Source organism: Lytechinus variegatus, chromosome 3 (assembly GCF_018143015.1).
Source record: "Lytechinus variegatus isolate NC3 chromosome 3, Lvar_3.0, whole genome shotgun sequence".
Classification (NCBI taxonomy): domain Eukaryota; kingdom Metazoa; phylum Echinodermata; class Echinoidea; order Temnopleuroida; family Toxopneustidae; genus Lytechinus; species Lytechinus variegatus.
Genome location: NC_054742.1, coordinates 45,930,373 through 45,945,742, shown reverse-complemented (window position 1 = coordinate 45,945,742; position 15,370 = coordinate 45,930,373). Strand labels below are relative to the sequence as shown.

At 35.8% G+C, this 15,370-nt stretch overlaps 1 protein-coding gene across 8 annotated transcripts in view; it reads left to right on the top strand.

The window, feature by feature from the left end:
• Window positions 1-14,021: 14,021 nt before the first annotated feature.
• LOC121411164 overlaps window positions 14,022-15,370 on the top strand; it is a 50,798-nt gene continuing 49,449 nt past the window's right edge. For all 8 annotated transcript variants that reach the window (XM_041603717.1, XM_041603718.1, XM_041603715.1 and 5 more), the window contains exon 1: window positions 14,022-14,217. The gene's annotated coding sequence lies outside the window, so the exon portion shown is untranslated. The remainder of the gene's footprint in view (window positions 14,218-15,370) is intronic.

Below are 15,370 nucleotides of genomic sequence, written 5' to 3'. Positions count from 1 at the left end.
ATTTACGTTACCGGATTCTTAACTCTTACATTATCACGTCATTTTGCGAGGTATCTTTGTGAGCGTGCTACCATAAAAGGGAATTAAAGCACATCTCAGGGCTTTCTCCTTTATGAAATCAGACTTCAAACTATCCCTCTTGTTGAGAGTCATAACAGATTCTCCTTGTGTCTTGTCCTACTTATAACAGTCTATTTGTCATCAATTCAAACGTAACACTGAATTGAATAAACACGCCCTTTCATCTCCGTGAAGAGTTAAGAATATGATCGAGAGAACACTTTCAAATACTTAAATCCCTTACAATACATTATAATGAATTACTGTCCAGGTACGACATGTAAAAAAGGTAAAACACAAAATAATGAGATTCATTTTGATGATTCCGCCGAATGAAAAAACTAAGGAGAATGCATCCGGACTCCCTCATCAAAAACATTGATAAAGATTCAGTAAACAGTAGCATGTGAACATGGTGAAATGATGTGAATCTTTGAGAAGTTTCTTATTAATCGGATGATTGTTGTTTGTGACGTCACGATGGGGGAAATCGTACCGATCATAAACAGAAACCATTTATTGATTTAACATTTTAATCACTTATATAGAGGCAATATTATGAAAAGTTGACCTCCTTATAGGTATTATATAAGAAATAGCAATCAGCAAGAATAGATCTTAACCTGGAAAGTAAACAAAGATGGTTGATTCATTCGGATAAGTAGTCAGCAAATAAAACACAAAAGAGGGTATCCAAAGTGTGACACTTCTTTTGAGAATTGTCACTTGTCTCTTATAAAATGAAGGACGAAAAACGAGGTCCCTGAAAATACTGTCTTTGTTTATTGTGTTCTACCAGTATGTTGCAAACTACCTTTCATTCGACTTTCCTTTCCTCTGAATATACATAAAGTCTTCTCTAAACGAAGATTGGATAAATGTTACACTGTGACTCTAATAATAACATTTACAATTCAATACTACGTTTCAGATAGATAGCGTCTGTGTCATTTGTTTCTCCTTTTGGCTTGATTTGATTATTGTCTATTTTATAGATTTGGAAGAGAATTATCAAAGGGAAAGCGCAAAGGAAGTTATTGATGCTCTTAATCGGAGTAAATATTTCTCATGAATGGGTATACATGCTTTCTAAGTTACTTATTAGCACGATTAAACTTTAAATGGGGCTAATTGATTTAGTTTCACTACGATTTACCTCTTTTTGAATATTATATTGTGCAATTTCAAAAAAGATATCCTTGAATATTAGATTGAACAAAATTATGACAAAGAAAAATACCTTGCAATAATTAATGAAGACATTTTTGTTTTGTATTTTGCAACACTATTATTAATTTTGTATTTCTATATCACTCTATCTTTGTATTATATTTTTTGTAATTTATATTTCTTATATGTTAATTGTTTATTCATTAATTTATTCTGTTTATTTGTATATATTTATTATCATATTTTATTCATTCACATGTTCACTTTTCTTCCTTTCTTTTTTTTCTTTCCTTCTTTCTTTCTTTCATTCTTTCTTTTTTTTTTTCTTTCTTTCTTCATTTATATATTTAGCAATATATTTATTAATTTCATTTTTTAGGGGGAGGGCCCCATATTCATACCCCATCTTCCCAGTTGGCCAGAGTCCATTATGCTACAGTATATCAACTTTTAGTATCCTCAATCCTAACAAGGATGAATGTGTTGGATTCATGGCTGTCAAGCTAAAAATGTTTTTCTGTGGGGGAAAAAACCTAGAGAAGTCATTTAAACTCGTCATAAGCAATTACAATTGAAGCTGAAGCGTAAGATGTTGAGGTTAGATGAGATGACAGGGGATAATTAAGTCTTAAATGATTGAAGGAAAAACAGTCTACGAAAATTACCAATAAGTATGTGAAGTGACATTACAATTACAGATCGCGGAAGATAAAAGCACAATTCCCAATTATCATGATGATATTCTTAACTAAATGAAGAATTGCTTTATACTACGAACGTTAATTTACAGTGTGGTTTGCAGCCTGAAACATACCACTTGTTAATAACATTCAGGGGGAGAATTCAGCTAAGCTATTTAAGCAGTACTATACTTTTTCCGTTAGAACTAATGAGAATAGTTTTAGATTTGAAATTTTATCAGTTGTGTATAACTATAAGGAGGGGATTATTAGAGACGCAGGGAAAAGTGAACCCGCTCTCATATTATAGCCCGTTCCATATCCCTTTCCCACCCCCCCAAAAAAAATGAATAAAGGGGATGGGTAAGAGAGGGAAATGCATGTACAGAAGCCCAGAGACAATGGCCCGTATACTGAAGTCAAGTTTAACTTAGACCACGGTCTAACTCTGTACTAAAATTATGGGAAGCCAAAAAAAATATTTTATTACTTAGTGCTTTCACAATGAAGAAAATACTTCAGTTATCATTCCCAGACAATTATGAAAAATTTGGGTATCATATGAATTGATAAATTGAATGTTTGCCGTTAGGGATTCGTACCCCAATTGGCTCTCCGTACTTAAACCACAACTTTAAACCAGGGTTTAATTTAAACCTGACTTCGGAATACAGGCCAATGAAACAAAATACTTTGAATGTATTCAACAATGCTCAAAGACAGTATCAAGGTGTTATAGCGAGGCGCATTCCACCCCCTAAAATTTAAATGATTTGGCGATATCTCTTTAGCCCCCGTTTATTTCGCATCAGTACGTCACTGCCATGTATACTTTATATGCTTAGGTCATAATTGAAAAAAACAAACTGATATTTCGGAAAGATCAATTAGTTCCTTCTATAGTTGCGAATGTGGAGAGGTAACCATAATCATATCAATGTTATACAAACAACATTCTTTTTCGTAAAATCGGTAATTGGTTTTTGTGCTACAGGCGCCTTCCAACGTTTAAGTGCTCACTATGGCTCTGGATCGAAGAAATGCTCAATTTTTGAGTCGGTGGAAATCATATCAGACTTTTAATTTGTCTTAAAATTGTAAAGAAGTTTCAGAGCTTGTGCGCTTCGGGCAAGAGTGGGAGGTGGCTAATTAATCTTGACCAGCTAAGTATAGTTCAAACACAACCAGTTTTATCGAAGATTTCCCAAAATTGTTCTCTTTGATAAAATTATGAACTTTCTGTCATTTTTCATTAAAATTGCGCAAAGCTGTTATAATAGAATCATTATCAAGCATTTTTCAGTAAAATATTTGAATCACTTTTTAAAGTGTGAAGAAATAAATAATAATTCCCCACGCACAACACTTCCGCATTTTGGATCATGAAAGTTTTTCAAAACATAGAGTTAAGAAAATATGCAAATTAACCAGTTCTGAATGCTAGCCCATTATATAATAGTCAATAGAAAAGTGATAAACCCTTTAAAAAATGGACCAGTTTGTTTAAGACGAATCTTACGCTCTTTTAAGAATATGAATAATGAATGATTATTGATACGGACTAATAAAATTCTTAAAGATCATGGTCATAATGCCTACTTGACTATTGTGCTTATTATACTTTGCTGTTCGACCCAATATCCAGAAATAAAAACCGTGATTTGCAAAGACAACAATGCAATTAAAAACAGAAAAACAGGCCTGATGCATCTGAAGATTGTACATGAATACAAAACGACTTCCTGGATAATTTATGATATTCGCATTATGATTTTATTTATTTTTCCACGTGACCAAATCTAGAGGATTTGGCTGCCAACACCGGAAACCCATTAAAATATGACGAGCCAAAAATAGCTCCTTTTAAATCCAATGAATTAGTTTTTCTGTTTATAGCCGACCTAATTTCGCAAGGGTATTCATCGCCGTTCATTGTCATGTGAGGGGGCCTTTCAATCCCAATGATTAACATTTCCATGTATTCTTGGTGGTTCCGCCTAAATCGGAGAGTTTAGAGACTATCATTAAATATGAATTGTAATTTTGTGAAATTGTTTTAATTCAATTATTATAGCGGCTCGAAACAATCACGCGAAAAATTAACGAAAAGTATGAAATTAAATAATGGATATTGATGTTGGCTTTGAGAAGATTGTTAATATCTGATAAAAATATTATGATTATATCACCCATTAATGGCATGATTGAGGCAATGTCTATTTTGTTGAATTTGTTAGGACTACATACGGACATTTAACACTGACATGTTGAGATTCGGCCCTCAACTCTTCCTTCGAATATACTGAATATGAATTCTTGTAGAAGGGTATCGGCGTATATCTTAACTTCATTTCTTGCATTGACCAAATTCAATTTTGGTCCTGATCATAGAAAGTCTAATTATTATACTGTATTCACTAGCGTACCTACTGGCGGGGCAGGGGGCAGACTGCCCCCCTGACGAGTCACAACCCATGCAAGGGACCTATCCCTGCCCCCCCCCGACGAGAAGTTGAAGACCTTTTTTTCTTTTTTTTGCTTGTCAATTTTTTTATGCTGTGAAATGTCCTTTATATCTTGTTGAGGACCCTTTTTTTTGCTTGTCCTTTTTTTCTGGCACGAAATCCTTTATTTGTGGTTGAAGACTTTTTTTGGCGGACGATTTTGCCCCCCCCTGTGGAAAATCCTAAGTACACTACTGACTGTATTACTTTAAAAAAAAGTTTATGATGAGTAGCAAATTCTGAAAGTACGGTGATCTATGGAGATTAATCAACTAGCAAGTATCGTCAGATTAGCCAACTCTCATTCATTATTATTTGATAGAAAGTTACGTTTCCGTAACTGTCAGAAACAATCATTTCCATGAAGCGCTTCCCTTGGAGACCTACGATTAATCTGTTTACATTTTGCTTTCGAAAATATCTTGCCTTCATGTCCTAATTTGAATTCTAAGAAATGAACTGTCGCTTCGCGCTCTTTTTTATTGGTTCAGTCACATACCTTCTCTGTGATGCCAATATTTTCATACTGCGCTTAATCATTTCGGGTCATTACAATAATGAAAAATTTCAGCCCGCGGAATGCAATCGCAATAGTTATGGATCCTATTAATGATTACAAAAAAGTGCTTTGAAAGTCCCATTTTCAGGTTTAAATGAAAAGTAATTTTAGCTCGCGGTTCGCGCTCGTATAATTTCATTATTGGAAAACGTAGTCAAGTCTTCGAAATGGACTCTTTATGGGGCAGTATTGTTAAGCGAGATACGCATCCTATAGTCATGATTATCAAAAAGTTCTTTAAAAATGTTTATTTTTCAGATCTAAACCAACAAATATACACACACGCGCGCGGACGCACACACTAGTCTGCTATATATGCAGACTCTCTATTGGCTCGTGAGGTGGGATCTGCTACTGGTTTGCTTCGCAAACCAGCCTGAAAGGGCGAGCGAAGCGAGCCATTCCACATCTCCAGCCAAAGTAGACCTAGTCAGCTATGCAGACTCCTTGAATCAGCTGTGGTACACACACTGCAGATGTGGGTCTACATTTGTAGACTACGCCACACATCCACACTCGCACAAAATAATTATATACATCAAAAAGAAACTTCGCGCTCGCATTCCCTTGTCAAATACCCAGTCTTGTAAAAATTATAGGATAAGTGAAGTCCACCCCAACAAAAAAATTGGCTTGAATATAAGGAGAAAATTCCAAACAAGCATAGTGCTGAAAATTTCATCAAAATCGGATGTAAAATAAGAAAGTTATGACATTTTAAAGATTCGCTTAATTTCACACAACAGTTGGGGCCCATCTTGGGGCCCGTTTCATGAAGGACTTGCAACTGTTGTAACTTTGCCATAATGGTAACTACCACGGTAATTTTGATTTCGATTGGCTGCTGAGCCCTGTTACCATGGTAGTTGCCATTATGGCAAAGTTACAACAGTTGCAAGTCCTTTATGAAACGGCCCCCTGTATGCAAATGAGGTGACTGATGACGTCACCAACTCACTATTTCTTTTGTATATCATTATATGAAATATGAAATACTTCGGTTTCTTCCTCATTTATATCTCCCTGAGCATGTGGATTACCATTGTCTTAACATAATGTGGTTAAGCCACGTTGGTCATAATCGCCAAATCGGAAGAAAAAAACTTCATAATTCAAACAATAAAAAACAAAATAAATAATGAGTGGGGGACATCATCGACTATCTCATTTGCATATCACTGAGTTGTGCACATAGAACTGTTTTGTGAAAAAAAGCTAATCTTTGAAATCTTATTTTATATCAAATTTTGATGAAATTTTCTGTGTTGTGCTTGTTTGGCTTGTCTTTATTTATTCAAATAAAAAAAAATCTAGCGTGGACTTTACCTTTAAGATACACTCTTAAAAACATTGGGCATTTTGGACAACATACTGTCCACACAACAATAAACTTTATCAAATTCTGGGGTTGTAAACCAATAATGTGTGCTTTGGGTGAAAACTACAATGGTTGAAAACTACCCAGAGTAGGATATTTTTTTAGCCAATTTTTGTGTGGACAATTATGTTGCCCAACAAAGAATGTAACATGGATATCTGCTTAAACTTCACTCCTTAGGACTACCCCCTCCAGCTCTCGCTTTAGCCCCCCCCCCCGGCAGGGGGTACTTAGATTTGGTTTTGACGGGGGTGTTCGGCTGAAGGTTCAAAATTGATTTTGGCTAAAAAAGCAAAGCAAAAAAAAAAAAAGGTTATCACCCCAAATTGGAGGAGAATATGGACCCATGTTTAAGGTCAGTATCTTAAAATTAGGGCCATGGACCCATGCTTAAGGCCAGTATCTACAAATTGGGATATTTAGGGATCCCTAAACAAATGTTTAGGGATTTTCCAGCATAAAACCACACCCCATGTTTGGGGATTTCTTCCAAAAATAAAGCGACCCATTCCAGCGGCGCCCCCCGTATGCCTTATTTCGTGAGGGACTTTAATAGCACTTTAAGAATGACGATACCTTAATGCTTGAATATTTGTGAAGACTGATTTTCAGTTTGTTATTTTTCAGGTTTAATTTCGAAGGACTGGTGTTGATGCTCTATCCATTGGCGGCGGAGGGCAATTTTGTTTTTTTTTACGGGGGGGGTCCACCTGCAATTTTTGGATGGAGACAGGTAAAAAATTTGACTACCTCCCTAAAAATAGTTATCAACCAAAATTTTACGATGGACCACCAAACATTTTTGACAAGCAAAAAAAAAAGTTTATCAAGCAAAATTTTAGGGGGACCACAAAAAAATCAGGGGGTCCACCTGAACTTTTTTTGGGGGACGCAGGGAAAAAAAATTGACAAGCAAAAAAAAAAACAAAAAAAGTTCTCAACAAAAAAATCAGGGGGGGGAGACCGTCCCCCACTTCAAATTTAGGGGTGACCCGTCCCCCTCCCCCCCACCCGTTTCCGCCGCCTATGGCTCTATCATTATTTATAGACTCTTACACCAGCCAAAACACCGAATTTGAAATCACTCACTCTATTTACAAAGCACGTTCTTGACCCGACCTAGATAATGAGCGTCTGACGTCAGCGCAAGTGCGCGTATTTCATGACGTCACAATTAGGCTGCATCAAAACAAACCAGACAATGACCCTTGTGTCGACCTATATTTTACACCTCCGTGACGTCACAATAGAAAAGTTTCAAAATCCCGTACCTGTCGATGCGTCCTGCATGGTGCTTCTTCCTAGTTTTGTACTATGATTCAGATTCGATATAAAGTTTTAGATATATTTTGGGAATTTTAAACATGACTAACTTTACAAGGCGCCTTGTAAAGTTAGTTATGTTTAAAATTCCCAAAATATATCTAAAACTTTATCGCCTTGTAAAGTTAGTCATGTTTAAAATTCCCAAAATATATCTAAAACTTTATATCGAATCTGAATCATAGTACAAAACTACGTTTATTTTGTTGAAAATACACATTTGCCAGGGATGGTGCCAGGAAGGGGGGGGGTATATAGGGGCGACAACCTCTACAAGTTTCATGTAGTGAAACAAAATAGAAGGTAGGCCTATAGATAAAATGGTAAAAAGAGCAACAGGTCGTGTTCTTTTCTAATATCCCCTGTGATAGTAGAGGAAAAAGGTAGGTCATTCTGCCCCACACTCTAAAACCAGGTTACCAATATTTAATAAATCGTAAATTGGTAACAAATACTTCATAAATTTAACGCAATGCTGCGTTTAAATTTACCCTTTTAACTTGCATTTTGCCCAATATGGGGAAAATTGCACAGCAAACATGCTTGTTCCCTTTTTTAAAAATATTAGGTATTTTTTACTCTTTTTAGAGTGCACCCCAAATAAAAATACCCTTTCGCTGGCCTACTCATTTCAGATATGAATGCATAATCAAATAACCCTTTCGGGCTCCTGATGAAAATCCATTCATTTGAAAATTATCTGAATTTTTTTTAAAAATCAATTTATTACGATTGACTTAGTCCGATATCGGACTTGAAGCTTCTATATTATACTGTATTGTCAAATTTATCTGTATGGCACAGAAGGCCTTAAATGCGGGTTGTTCTATGGTTGTGAAATAAGGACTTCTTTTATTTGGTTATCTCAGCTACCTACTTATGTAATCACTGCACGGACTTGTGATGATGTCTTAATTCAAGATATATTCTATAGCATGCAGTCAGCTGTGAAGAATTATTGCTTAAAGAAAAATGAATATAAAGGCAAGAAGCGTGGTCCTACTACTATAAACAAAACCATCACCATAACAGTTCTATCCAAAACAACAATAAAGACAATAAAGACAATTCTATAAACTCTCTGCATTTACCTGATTTGTAACTGTCTTATTTGCAAGCTTTCGGAAGAGAATAGGTTCGTATTCTTATCGAAGTCTTAAAGATGGGCAGATTTTCTGTTGTTGATTTCTATTCATAATGTACAGCTCCCTCGTCCAGGGACAGTGGCGTATCTACGGGGGCACCTGCCCCCCTCCCATCCTCTGCCACCCCCCATGAAAAAAAAAACGGGAGAAAGTGACAAAAGAGGGATAAAGAGAAACTCAGCAGGGAAAGAATAAATTGTAAAGATTATTATATTGCTCTTTATGAAACATAGTTTGCTTAGGGCATTTGTTTTCATTATTCCTGGTGCTCGCATTGTCTGATTAATGAGATATATAATCCTGATGTACTTAAGCATCCCGTTTTTAATCAAAATTAATATACAACAAATATAATTTATCCGCACTATTCTTTTCATGACTACTTTAAGTAATTGCTATAAAACATTTCCAGTCCGTGCTTACGTTCGCATTAGTGGATTGGTGAGATATGTCTACTCTACATGCATTCCTAAAACCAGTTATCAAAATGTCCCCTTTTCCAGTCTGATTTTCAAAAATTCTCTGTCGCGCTTCGCGCTCGCAACATTTGGTAAGTGAAATAAAGCACGCCTTAGAATATAGAATTCTCCAGGTCTGAATTCCAATTTTTTTTTAGCTCGCGCTTCCCACTCGCATAATTTGATTAGTGAGATGTGTATCATGTTCATGATTACAATGACTAAAAAGAGCTTCATGTGTTTAAGTGTAATTCTAATTTAAAAAAAGTCAGCAAGCGCTTGGAGCATTAGATGACTATGGTAAGATGTGTATCTTCATGAATTCCTAAAAAAAAAACTAGTCCTTAAAATGTCCATGTTCGGTGTTAAAATATACACAAAAAAATCAGCTCGCGCATCGCGCTCGCATTATTTGACTAGTGAGATTATCTGTTTAATGCCACAGTTCTTAAAATGTGATATTAGGTCAGTACCTGGCTATTGAGAGCGCTAATCACGCTATTAAAGTGACTCAATTTTTTTTTGTGCCCCTCAATGCCGTGACCCACGGTACTCACCTTTTCAGGGGCGTAACTTGTCAGAGTTTCTACAATAAAACTCAAACAATTTTGACCTATGTATACGTAGCTCAAGCATTATCAAGAAAAACACGAGAGGTAAAGCATGAAAAGGAGTGGAATCAAGCCATCGTTTACAAACATTGTGAGAACCTGCCTGCACCTATTTTTCATGAGTATATTTATCATAATCAAAAGATGCTGTACACGTCTGTACATTTAAAAAGATGACAAAATTATACTTGTAAAAATATTATATGTAATCCCATTTAATGTGCATGTTGTTCGTGTTCTCTTTTCCAGCTTACATTCACAGTCTAACCGCTTTCATATAGAAGCATCTCCTCCTTTGATTTCCAAACAGTGAAAAGAAAGAACATGAGAAGGAGAAGTGAGAAGATACAGAAATAATACGTCTATGAAAACTGAGAAATAGATATATCTACGCATTTGGGTCGTCTTGCACAACTCCCATCAAACATCAGGGCGGTGCTCCTGTTTGCATCCCTGTGGGTGTGGGTGTGAGTAAAAGAGGGGGGAGTATAAGAGGGGAATAGAGAGGGAGAGAGAGACAGAGGGGAGGGGGGGGGGGGGAGGGAGAGAGGGGGAGAGGGTGAGACGTGGGGAGAGGGTGAGAGCATTTTTTCAAGTGAAATCACTACACTTACACCTTTGTTGTGTTTGTACCCTCCGTTAATTTCAAAATAACAAATGAAGATTATCCTATACTGTCATTTTTCTTTAGTTATAAAACAAGCTTAATGAGAGCAAATTAACCTTTGATTTATATACAATCATGATGATCTATAATACAATAGGCATCGGCTTATCACTCTCAGAGTGATGTATGAGGGCGTTTAATTTTCAGGAGAAAATTTCAACATCAATCATCAACATGGTAATTATTTTCGGAATAACTTTGAATCTCCATTGCTAGTAAACAATAAACAATTTGATGCCATTATTTTGCGCCTATCAAATGCGACATGAGAAGAGCGGAGTCTTATCATGCATGAAGTAGAAACCCATCATGAAATTCTTCAGTATTAACTACCACCACCCCCCCCCCCCCCCTTTCACCTCAGTCATTAAACCTTGTTTGGGGCACTTGCTCCTGAGGCTTGCCTTGAGATAAAGTGGTATAGGCCAAATATGTTATTATTCGAATGCACGTTTGAACGCATAGTGCTTTGTAGATTATTAAATTACAAAAACTATATTGGCCTGAATGGAATCATTGTAAAACACACCATAATCACAATACATACATAATTTTGACAGTGGCCGATATACACTGCTTAAATTGTGTTCCATTTTCTCTACTCAATATCAGTCAGTCGTACAATCGACTGAGATTCAATAGAGACAATGGAACACATAAGTAATCAGTGTATAATAGCCACGATCCTAATTGAATTATGATATGTATTGTGATTATGGCTTGTTTTATAATGATTCCATTCAGGCCAATAAAGTTTGTGTATATAATATAGTAATCTAAAAAGCAGAAAAAACATGGTTATTGGTTGCTATCTAGTCTTATATCTTAAAAAAATGAGATTAACTTGACAATTTTAGAATGTTTATTTCATACAAATATATTTTTTACAAAATGCCCTCAGAAAAACATCAGAATTCTGAAGCTGCCAGGGGCTTTACTCCCTGGACCCCACCCGACGCGGGCTTCGCGCTACGCAAAGAATAACAAAAATGAAAAAAAAAGGAAGACGAGAAAAATTAGAGCAAGATAAAAAAGAGAAGAAATTTGATACAATAAGGGGGGGGGGATGATGTACAAGAAGATAATCTGCTCACGAGGATAACATGGAGCATTGAATATGCACAATCATTTGGCTCGCGAATCGAATTTTCATCCTGTTCTTGCTTACAAAAAAATTACATTCTCTTCATGAATTACAATAAACAAAAAATTGAATTCAGTGTTTCCTTTTCAATTTAGTATCACTTATTTGCATCTGGCTCCTCACACTGGCATAAAAATGTTTAGTTGGATATCCATCATTTCCATGATTACTGAATGTGCTAAGAATGTCTATATTTTTTGTCAGAATATAAAAAAATCGCTTGAGTTTCGCGCATGTATAAAATGTTTAGTTAGATACCGTACCTTTGCATGATTACCAAAAGTCAGAATATAAACATGTTTAGCTCGCGTTTCGCGCTCGCATAAAACGTTCAAGTAGTTTTATAACCATCCTTGTTCATGATTACCAAAAATGCTTAGAATGTTCAAGTTTTAGGTCATAATATCATTTTTTTTCATCTCGTGCTTCGCGCTAGCATGATATGTTTAGATAGATACCCATCCTAGCTGTTCAGGGTCACAAAAAGTGCTAAGAACGACAAGTTTTTGGGTCGGAATATCAAAAATTTTCAGCCCGCGCTTCCCGCTCGCCTAAATTGTTTTGTAGTTAGATACTCATCTTGTTCATTAGCCATTCTTCATTCATTGTTCATTATTCCTCTCTTTCCCGCTCTCTCCATTCTCAAATATCTTTCCCATTTATTTCCTTTTCCTCCCTCATTCTTTATGTTTTCTTTATCTTTTCTTGGACATCAGTCGTCATATTATCATCGTCAAAATATCTATCCGAATGATTCCAATGTTGATTGTGTATACACGTAATTGTATATGCGTGTATATATGTATATATGTATATTGTGTGTATATATATGCATGTATATATATATGTATATGTGCCTATGTATGTATAATCATGTGTATGTATCTCTGTATATAAATATATATATAAGTCGCCTGCATGCTTATCAATCCCTTCTATTATTTATGTCATGAAGCATTTACTATTTATAAGTAGACGTATATAAGTTGTTTCTCTTTTTGACGAAATACTATTGTGTTTTTGTTTATCTGCTTATATTCCTTGAATTGTATATTTGTTTTGTATTATTTTGTACTTCTTGTTTTGAACAAAATATTGGCGAATGTCAGTGACGTTCTAATACATTCAATTCAATTCAATCATTACTAAAAGTGCTTAGAATGGCCAAATATATTTTTTTTCAGCTCGCATGAATTGTCTGTTACATGACATTAGCATCCTGTTCATGGCTACAAATGTGCCTAGAATGTCCAGTTTTGGATTTGGAATATCAAAAATTTTCAGCTCGCGCTACGCGGTGGCATAAAATGATTAGTACCCGTCTGGCTCATGATCACCAAAACTGTTCTAGAAATGCCCCAATTTTAGGTCAGAACTAGAAAATTTTCAGCTCGCGATTCATGCATCAATATTGTTGTTTAAAAAGATACCCATCCTGTTCATGGTTTTAAAAAGATAGCTGGAATGTTCAGTTTCGTGTCGAGTCGGAAAATCAAAAATTTTAAGCTCGCGCTAAGCGCTCGCATAAAATGTTGATTTAGATACCCATCGTGTTTATGGTTCATTTTCATGGGGGAGCCGCCATTTTTCGAAAAGTACACAGGGACACCAAAATCAGAACCCTGAACACAAGCCTACCTTATCAGATATAAAAAAAAACTAAGATGTATTTAAAATTTAAGACTTAAGTGGGGCTACCCCCTGAACAAAAAAAATAAAAGTTGGGTTTTAGCAGCCGGCTGGGAAAAATACCCCCCTAAATTTTGATGCCTCCGCCGCAAATGCTTTCTACTAAAAAATAACCAGCTGAAAAGCTGAGAAATTGACCGTGAGAGGGTACGTGGGTCATTACTACAGACTCTGAGTATAAATTAAATTGAGCTTTATGTGTATGATTGGCATCTCTGTATCGTGCCTAATACTTATTATATTTTTTATTTGTTCACTTTAGATTTTAGAAGAGAAACTTTCAATTGGATACAGGTCGGGATTCTTATTTTATCTTTTTTTTTAAATAAGGCCGGTATATCTTCTTTTTTATTTCTATAAAATATTTTAATTTTATAAGCTAACAAATAGCCTTGTTTTTGTTATGTTACCAAGACTGTAAAACATTTCTGTTTATTTTAATGTAGGATAAAAGAGCGCAGTTGGTGAAATGCCAATTGCTCATAGGCAAAGGTGCCGTGGCCGGGGATCGAACCCAGACTTTTGGTGTATTATAATAGACCACAGACATGTCACACAATCAGCATCTTGCCAGGGACTTACTATATTTTAGTAATCCACGTCTGTCTTTTAAGTGCAGCGCGGCGCCCTCTGTGTTGTCAGACTTCTAGCATTGCCGCCGCCATGTTTACGTTACTTCTCGTTGCATCTGTTTGACACACAAGAAAAGATCACAGTCAGACCATTAAAGTGAACAAAATACGCTCTTTACTGACCAGTTATGGTGATGAAATGATCTTAAGCTTATGCCTGACATACAGCACGAAGACGTCAACATATTCAACTGGATGTATGTATACTAATAATTCAGAATTCCAACCTTAGCGGTGTAGCTTTAGCAGCTAGCTAGCGCTAGCTAGCTGCGTCGTAAACGGGCGCGGGCAGCTCGCAGGGAGGCGACTCGACTCTAGCTCTAGCCTCTGCTCACGCGCCGGCGGGCCCGCAAGTCCAGGCACCGGCAGCTGGCTCTGGCTCTGCGGCTGGAGGCCGAGGTCAAGGATTAAGACCCCTGAGGCCTGAATCTGGTACAAAAATGTAACAAACATAAAAAAGGGCCAAATCGTGGTCTTGGGAACCACTCGTAGATTTGTGTACGCGCACTTGTGTACAAAGTGAATGGAGGTGGAAATAGGGAACCGTGCGTGTGACTGAAGAAAGCGCTGCTGTATGAACTTACGAAGTGAACGGTGGTTCCCTATATCTAGGTATGTGACTAAAAAAATGAAAATCATCAAATATGAATAAATTTGGTATCATTTGAAAGCTCTTAAAAAGACCTTTCAAATGATACCAAGAACTCTAATTTTCATAAAGAAATTATAAAGTTATTCCAGTTTATGTCGCGCATATTGTGGTCATTGTCTTATAATGTAAAGTCAATGGAGTACAGAACGAATTTTGTGACCATTCTGAACCCATGTCTTCAACAGGCTCTATGTCTTTTTAGCCTTATGAAGTAATTTAGGTATAGGCCTAATGGAAAGGTGACAGAAGGCTCAATTGATGTGTAATCATTTCATCTTGTAAATTTTCTTCTTATGTGTAAAATAAGTTCTTCTAATTGATTCTAATTAATTTTGCAAATTACTAAAAATTCACAATTACTCGCCTTTTTTTGCCAAATGAAGGTAATCATGAGGGATAATTCATATAATTTAGTGGGCATCAAAACGGCATCATGTAGATAATTTCCGAAATGAATATGTTTAAAGTATTGTTTTTGTAATTTCTAATGTACTTGTTTTCTGATATAAATTACATTTACAAGCTCTTTTTTTACATATGAAAATTATTCCTTTTGTACTTTGTATGACCAAATAAAAATACAAGTGTGCTATTTTCTGATGTATTTGATTGTTTCACGAATTCCTTATGTATTCTATTGTTTCAACAATTTGTTATACATGTATAATATGTAGCTTTTGATTTTAGAGACAATGGAC